This window comes from Notamacropus eugenii, chromosome 6 (assembly GCF_028372415.1).
Source record: "Notamacropus eugenii isolate mMacEug1 chromosome 6, mMacEug1.pri_v2, whole genome shotgun sequence".
Classification (NCBI taxonomy): Eukaryota; Metazoa; Chordata; class Mammalia; order Diprotodontia; family Macropodidae; genus Notamacropus; species Notamacropus eugenii.
In genome coordinates this window covers 283,115,162-283,123,878 of record NC_092877.1, presented here as the reverse complement: position 1 = coordinate 283,123,878, position 8,717 = coordinate 283,115,162, and positions in this window count along the sequence as shown.

Sequence of the window (8,717 nt, the reverse complement as noted above, 5' to 3'; positions counted from 1 at the left end):
ATTTCCTCTTCTGTTAATCTGGGAAATTTATATTTTTGTAAATATTCATCCATTTCTCTTAGATTGTCAGATATATTGTCATACAGTTGGGCAAAAAAGTACCTAATTATTGCTTTAATTTCCTCTTCATTGATGGTGAATTCACCTTTTCATTTTTGACATTGGTAATTTGGCTTTCTTCACTATTTTTTTAAATCATATTTGCCAAAGATTCATCTATTTTATTGGTTTCTTCATAAAAATCAGCTCTTGGTTTTGTATATTAGTTCAATAATTTTATTAAATTCAGTTTCATAAATCTCTTCTTTATATTCAGAATTTCTAATTTGGTATTTAATTAGGAATTTTTAATTTGTTCTTTTTCTATCTTTTTTAGTTGCATACTCAATTAATTGATCACCTCTTCTCTATTTTATTCATGTAAGCATTTAAAGATATAAAACTTTTCCAAAGAACTGCTTTGGCTGCATCCCATAAGTTTGGTCATATTTTCTCATTATTGTTGTTCTCTTTGCTGAAATTATTGTTTCTATGATTTAATGTTTGACTACTCATTCTTTAGAGTTAGATTGTTTAGTTTTCAATTAATTTTTAGTCTATCTTTCAGTTATTTTATTAAACATATTTATTATGTCATGATCTAAAAAGGATGCACTTAACAGTTCTGTCTTTCCACATTTGATTGTAAGATTTTTATGTTCTAATATATGATCACCTTTTGTGTACAAGCCATGTACCACTGAGAAAAAGGTATATTTCTTTCCACATTCACATTTCCCCAGTGGACCCTCATATCTAACTTTTCTAAAATTCTGTTCACCTCCTTAACTTCCTTGTTGTTTATTTTGTGATTAGATGTATCTGGTTCTGAGAGGCAGAGGTTGAGATCCCCCAGTAATACAGTTTTGCTGTCTATTTCTTCCTGGAACTCACATAATATCTCCTCTAGGTATTTGGATGCTATACCACTTTGTGCATATATGTTTAAGATTGATGTTGCTTCATCGTTTATGATACTTTTCAACAAGATACATTCTCCTTCCTTAACTCTTTTCATTAGATCTGTTTTTGCTTTTGATTTGTCTGAGATCAGGATTGCTACCCTTGCTTTTTGCTGTTGTTTTTTTACTTCTAGTGAATTATAACATACTGTACTCCAGCTTTTTACCTTTACTCTGTGTGGATCTCTCTGCTCTAAATATGCTTCTTGTAAACATTATTTTGTAGGATCATGGTTTTTAATACTCTCTGCTATCTGCTTCCATTTTATGGGAAAGTTCATCTCATTCATATTCATGAATGACTATGTATTTCCCTTCATCTCATCCTACTTTTCTTTCTCTTTTTATCCTATCTCTCCTCAGAAGTGTTTAGCTTCTTCTATCACCACCCCATTTCCTTTTTCTTTCATCTTTCCTCTTCTACTTCTTATGTAGGATAAGATAAATTTCTAAAACCAACTGGATATGCATATTATTCCCCATTTTATCCATATCCAATGAGAGTAAGGTTCAAACAAAGCTTAGCCTCTCCCTCCTTTCCCTCTACTCTTGTTGTACCTCTTCATAATGATTATGATATAATGAATGTTACCCTGTTCTGCTTCTTTCCTCTTCTCCCAGTACAATCCTCTATTCATCTGTTAATTAATTTTATACCATCACATCAAAGTCAACTTATAGCCATACCTTCTGTCTATGTATAGTCCTTCTAACTTCCCTAATAGAGATCCAGTTCTCAAGAGTTTCAAGTATCATCTTTCTGTGTATGGATGTAAACAGTTTAATCACATTGAATAACATTTTCCCTTTTAGCTGTTCACCTTTTCATGCTTCTCTTATGTCCTGCATTTGAAGATCAAATTTTCTGTTCAGCTCTCATCTTTCCATTAAAAAAAAACCTGAAAGCCACCTGTTTCATTGAACCTTTTACCCTGAAAGGTTATGTTCAGTTTTGCTGTGGGACTGATTCTTGGTTGTAATCCAGGCTCCTTTGCTTTCTGGACTGTCATATTCCAAGCCCTCTGAACCTTTAGTATTCTAGTAGCTAGGTCCTGTGTAATCCTGACTGTGGCTCCTTGATAGCTGGATTGTTTCTTTCAGGATGCTTACAGAATTTTCTCCTTGACATGATAATTCTGGAATCTGGCTATAATGTTCCTTTGAGTTTTCTTTTGGAAATCTCTCAAAAGGTTATCAATGGATTTTTTCAATCATTATTTTACCCTCTGCTCCCAAGATATTAAGGTAGTTTTCTTTGACAATTTGGTAAAATATGCTGACCAGGCTTTTTTTTTTTTTTTAATCATGGCCTTTAGGTAGTTCAACAATTCTAAAATTTTCTCTCTTTGATCTTTTTTTCCAGGTCAGTTGTTTTTTCAATGAGGTACTTTACATTTTCCTCTATTTTTAATTCACTTTTTGGTTTGAATGATGCATGATGTCTCACAGCTTTATTATCTTCTACTTGCCTAATTCATATTTTGAAGGTATTATTTTCTTTAGTTAATTCTTCTACCTCCCCCTCAATTTGGCCAATTCTACTTTTAAAGTTGCTTTCTTAAGTCAATTTTTGTGCTTCCTTTTCCAACTTATTGAGTTCTTTCATAATTTCCATGCATAATTCTCATTTCCTTTCTCAATATTTCTTCTACGTCTCTTACTTGACTTTTAAAATCCTTTTTGAGATCTTCCAAGAGGACATTTTGGGCTTGAAACCAATTCTTATTTCCCTTTGAGACTTCACATATAGGTATTTTCACACTGTTTTCCTTTGATCTTTCCTGTCACCATAGTAACTTTTATGATCAGGACTCTTTTCTATTTCTTAATCATTTCTCAGTCTATTTCATGACTTTTAAAATTGAGCTCTCATGGGGCACAGAGGACACTGGTGCAATCTTGTTGTGCTAGTGGGCAGGAATCTGGTCCCTGATTTTCCACATCAAGGACTCAGGTTACTACAGCTTACCCACTGCACTCAGGTGCTCTGGCCTAGTTGCACCTGTTGTGCCTGGGTCCTTGGGCTAGTAATTTGCCTTCTGCCATGGGACTGAAGACCTCTCAGGTGGCCTGCTGAGTCAGGACCACAGGACCTTGATTGTTCATGTGAGCAGTGGCTGATCTGTGGCTTATCTATCTGTGCTAGCTGGCTTGCCCAGACACCATCTGTGCTGGGTTGTTCTCCCCTTTAACTGAAATGAGAAAGAACTTTCCAAAGTCCTTCTAAGTTATCTTAAGCTTGAAAATTCTTTCACTCAATTTTTGGAAGGTTCTGACACTCTAAAATCTAATTGATTTAATGTTGTTTCTGAGGGAAACTGAGGAGAGCTCATGCAACTTCTTGGCTTCTCCCCATCATCTTGGCTCTGCCCTTACACTTTACTTTTGATGTAGTTAAATGCTGCCTTCTTAGAGACAGAAGAAATGTCCTGCTAGTTAACCCTGAGGAGTTCTCATTATTTTACTTAGAAGCTTCTGAATTTTCCTACCACCTTCAGCAAACCAGTCTTGATGTTTGTGAGGACTCTTGCTCAGATGAGTAAATGCACTGCTATATATCAAATCTTTTCAGCTCCATTGTTGCCAACCATATGTTGATGGTTGGACATTCAGTAAAATAGGGAGCTTTCCCTCCAAGTTAGCAAAAAACCTGTTCACTCATGGAGAAGCACTCTAATCCATTGAGATTAAGTCTTTTGATAGTCTTCTTGCTTTGGAGGCAGGACTTTTGCAGAATATGAATGTTTATCTTGGGAAAGGTAAGTCTAAGATCAGTGTGGCTACACACTATCTTTATTACTCTCACATCTTCTCTGTCTCTTCTTACAATGCTGTAGTCTACTAAATTTCAATATTTGCTGCTAGGGCACATCCATGAGGGTGGTGTGTGTGTGCGTGTGTGCGTGTGTGTGTGTGTGTGTGTGTGTGTGTGTAAATAAAAGATTGCTCCTGAGGAGATCATGAGACATGTGAGTTTTCAGTAGTAAGTGATAGCTGTCCTTGTTGTTTCTGATTCCATTCCTCTCAAGGACTCCCTGACATTTTTGATAGTCTATTCCTACTCTAGCATTAAAGTCAACCAGAATTATAAGCTTATCCTCTTTTGGCACATGGATGATGAGGGTCTCCAGGTTTGCATAAAATTTTTCTTTGATACCGTTAGGTTTTGTCATGGTGGGAACAGATGCGTTAATTATGGTTGTGTGGCATTTTTCTACAAGTAGGAATCCCATTGTCATGAGCTTGTTATTCATTGCTTTTGAGAGGCATCCAGGCTTGTTGACTAAAGTAATCCTTATTGCAAAAACTTATGCCATCTTCATGGTATCCCCCATTATTACAGCCACTGAAGAAAAAATGTATCCAGCTCTGACTTTGGTAAACTCACCTTCATTTTCCAGCCTTGTTTCACTCAGGGCTGCTATTTGGATATGATACCCGAGTCCTCTCAACCCAAGAGCTCTTCATCTTTCAAGTATATTTGCTTTCATGTTTCCCATAAGTATGTGTTCATCTCATCTACCAATGGTGAGTGTAATCATCTTCACAAAATTTTTTGTTCCTTTTTTTTAACGTATTTCAATCATAAGGTAAAATCCCCACCTACTGCAGTGAGCAGGCCAGGTTTGGGTTAGGTGAAGCAAACTTTTTTTTGGTCACATTTTCAAAGTGCTTCACTCCAATAAGAAGATAAGACTATGGTCAGGACTGCCTTTGTGCAGGGTTATGACTACAGCTTTAAGCAAATTTACATATATTGCTCTATCACTCTCCCATCACTACAGAACTTTGAGGTAGGTAAAAATGGTAAAAGAGTAGGTGGTGTCTTTGTACTCAGACATAAATTGTACTTAAGTGAGGTAGAGTTGCAGGAAGTTGTCAACTTCACTCTTTTTTTCTAGACTTGTCAGAATTCAGTAGAATGACAAAAGTCTTTAGCTCAGGATACTGAGGTATCTTCAATTTCTAATCAAGTTCTAAGTGCTACACAGCACCTTCTTCAACTTTCTTCTTGGCTTGTTGGAACATTTTTTTACGTCTTCCTATTTTGCTGGGAAATAGCAAACTTGCTTAACCCCTAACTCACCAACAGGCTCTTTTGTTACTCTTAACCTGGTTTATCCCATCTACTGAAATGATTGACGAGGGAGTGACTGTTGTGCAAGTTATAGTTTCATTGAGCCACAAGTGGTATTTATGTGTCAGGTGGACACCAAAAGTGTTGAGCATGCCCAACAGTCAGCAGTCCTCTCACCAGGGGTGGTTGTCTTCCTTGAACACTTCTACACCCCAGGAATATCAATTGAATAGCTAGATGGAAAATAGACTGGAGAGGGAAGAGACTGAGGTCTAGGAGAATGACTTCTTACAATGTCCACCTAGAATTGCTTTCCATCAGCACCACCAAATTCTCCAAACCTTTTCTAATCTCTAACTTCATCAAACATTTACATCTCTGTAACACGCTCAGGCATTGGGACAACATCTGTTACCTGACGCTCAGGTCTCATGGCCACACTTGTTACATTTTACAAATGTAACAAGTTACATTTGGTAACTTGTTAGAGGTTAGTTGGTATCCCTTAGAAGTTTGAGATTACTTCTACTCTTTTGCCATTGGTTCAAGTCCCAGGGGCCATGTTTCCCAGAGATTAACACCCCAGTTCTATCTAACCACTTCATATAGTATATCCTTTACACATAATATTTATTTCAATTTTTTTTGAATATGTATTTCAAAAATGTACTGAGAAAAAATCTCATATTTTCATTGGGACCTCAGGTGCTATTCACTGTTCCCCTTTTATATCATTTTCATAGGGCTGATTGGAAATTGCCTTAGGCACACAATTTAGTTCCTCACAAACACTACTACACCTAGAATGGAAAAGAACATTAAGAAACACCAAAAACTCCAGGTCTATTTCCTAAGGGGCAAATCAACTCAGAGTGGTGCAGAAGAAGGCCTTAAGGCCCTTGCCACCTAATACATGGTATTTGTGAAAAAGTCATGGTATCTCTCAAGTGTGAATCACAAAAACCATGACATGAGTTTAATCAAGGCTTCTTTTAGATGACAACAATTCTGCTCATGCTACCAACGAGAAAGGGCTGCTCTCGACCTTATGGTAGCCCAGTATAAAATGTCCACTCATGTACCACTCCAGTCTCATGAAAGATGTCTCTGAGAGTCATAGAGATTATAGATATGTAAATATCATCATTTTGGGTGGTCTAGGCATGTGCCAGACTCTTAATTACATGTATTTACTCAGAGATCTACTTTCTACCAGATTATGTCAAAAATGAATTTATGTATAAAGGTGTTTAGTGGGTTCTACTAGGCCATGTCTAATGCAAGACATTTTGATAGGCACAATCTGGAGCCAGTACCTAGTTAAAAGATTGATTCTTGAAGTGGGAATTGCATAGTAATAGAAAATATTAGGCACAGGACATTCAGTGCGTATGTGCTAAACTGGGATTGCTTCTATCTCTGAGCACCACAAAATCTTATTAAGACAGACAACACTTATTCATATGAATCCATGAATTACTGCACATTGACTAATCTTGATATTTTCCCCATCCTCATGGATATTGAAAATTAACATGGGAAAAAAATTTCAAGGAGGACATTTAAAATCATTAAGGAGGACTGTTTCTAGGCACCACAGACACCCTAGAAGCTTTATTTATGAAGTTTCATTTATATATTCAAATATGACATGCTAAATGTAAAATATTCATCACTAGTCACGAAACCAATTTTCCTTTGAACCTATATTAGTGAAAACTTTGTTTGTCATTTGTCTCTATGTAGTAAATTATTATTTTATATAATGCTCTAAGTATTATACAGCACTTTATACATGCTGTCTAATTTGATCCTTACAATAGTCCTCTGAGGCATGAGCTGTTACTATTTCCATTTTAATGATGAGAAATCCAAGGCTGAAGGAGGTCAAGTGATTTGAAGGAGGGAGAGAGAGAGAGAGTGAGAGGTTTGGGCAGGGAGGGAGAAATAGAGCCAGTGATACAGCAATGTTTGTTCCCTGGTAAAATATTCATTTTTGATCATTGTAAAACCTCACATCATCTGTTGTTCTCTGTGCTTGTGAGAGGAATGTGGTGTTTCAGACAAGGCTGTTCATTGCTGATGATCCTCCCTACAATAGAATGGACCAGGGGATAACTTCTTTCATGAATTTATGGCTTCCATCTTGCTTCTGCCCACAGGAGAAAGGAAATGGTAGACAGTTCCTAGCCTTCTCAGGGAAGGCACAGAAAGGAAAGCACTTTAAATATTCATACATAGCATTTGATGATCTGTTCCCAACTGCCATCAATTTGCAATATACTGAGGAAGAAGAAGAAAAATAACCATCATTTAAATGTATGTTATTTTTTAAAATTTCTGTCAGATAGAGGGGACTTTTAGGTCATGTGAGGCAAACTAAACATTTTCTCCAATCCTCACAATCTCTCAACTCTCTCCAAAGCAGAAATTATATTAATTATTGATGGAGTTGTGAACCAATTAAACCATACTGAAGAGCAAATTGGTACTATTACTAAAGGAATATAAAACTGTATACTTTTTGATCCAGCAATACCAATACTAGTTCTGTATCCAAAAAAACATTTTAAGAATGCAAGAGGACTTAGATGTACAAAAATATTTATAGTACCTCTCTCTATGGTATGTGTGCTCATCCTCCATTGCCAAAGAAGACCATGCCATCAGAGAAATAATGACATGACTTGCACTTGACTTTGTTTTTTTTTTTTTTGAGTGAGGGAGGGCTGTGTAGGTCACCAGCCTCATTTCACCTCCAGAGCCATCTGAATCCAGTGACCAGATATTCATCAGGATGACTGGAGATGACCTAGGATGAGGCAGTTGAGGTTAAGTGACTTGCCCAAGGTCACACAATTAGTGAGTATCAAGTGTCTGAGGTGAGATTTGAACTCAGGTCCTCCTGACTGCTGCACTGGTGCTCTATCCACTGCACCACCTGGTTGCCCCATCTCTCTATGGTGGTGAAGAATTAGAAATTGAAGGTATGCCCATCAGCTGGAGAGAGGATGAACAAATTATAGTATGTGATTATAATTGAATACTATTGTGCTATAAGAAATGAGAAGCAGGATGATTTCAGAAAAAAGCTAGAAAGGTTTATATGCTACTGATACAGAGTGACGAGAATCAGGACAACATTGTACATAGTTGTAGCAATACTGAACAATGAACAACTGCTAATGACTTAGCTATTCTCAGCAATATAATAATCTAAGACAATCCCAAAGAACCAATGACAAAAAATGCTAACCCCCTTCAGAGAAAGAATTGATGGAGTCTAAATGCAAACTAAAGTATACCATTTTTTCTTTTTGTTTCTGTATGTTCAAGTTTTCTTTCACAAAATGACTATTATGGAAATAAATTTTACATGATTGCACATGTATAATCTACGTGAGGGGGGAAAGAGAAAGAATAAGGAACTTATTTTTTAAATGAATGATAAGAATTGTTCTTGAATGCAATTGGGGAAATATTAAAAAAAAAACAAAACAAGTTATATGCCAAAGATAAATTAACTTCAGCTGTTTCCATGGTCTAAGACACCCAGAATCCAAAATAAAGTAGAAAATATATCCACCAAAATGCAGTAACTGATGTCACTCCCAGATGTTACTCAGTCCTCCTCCACC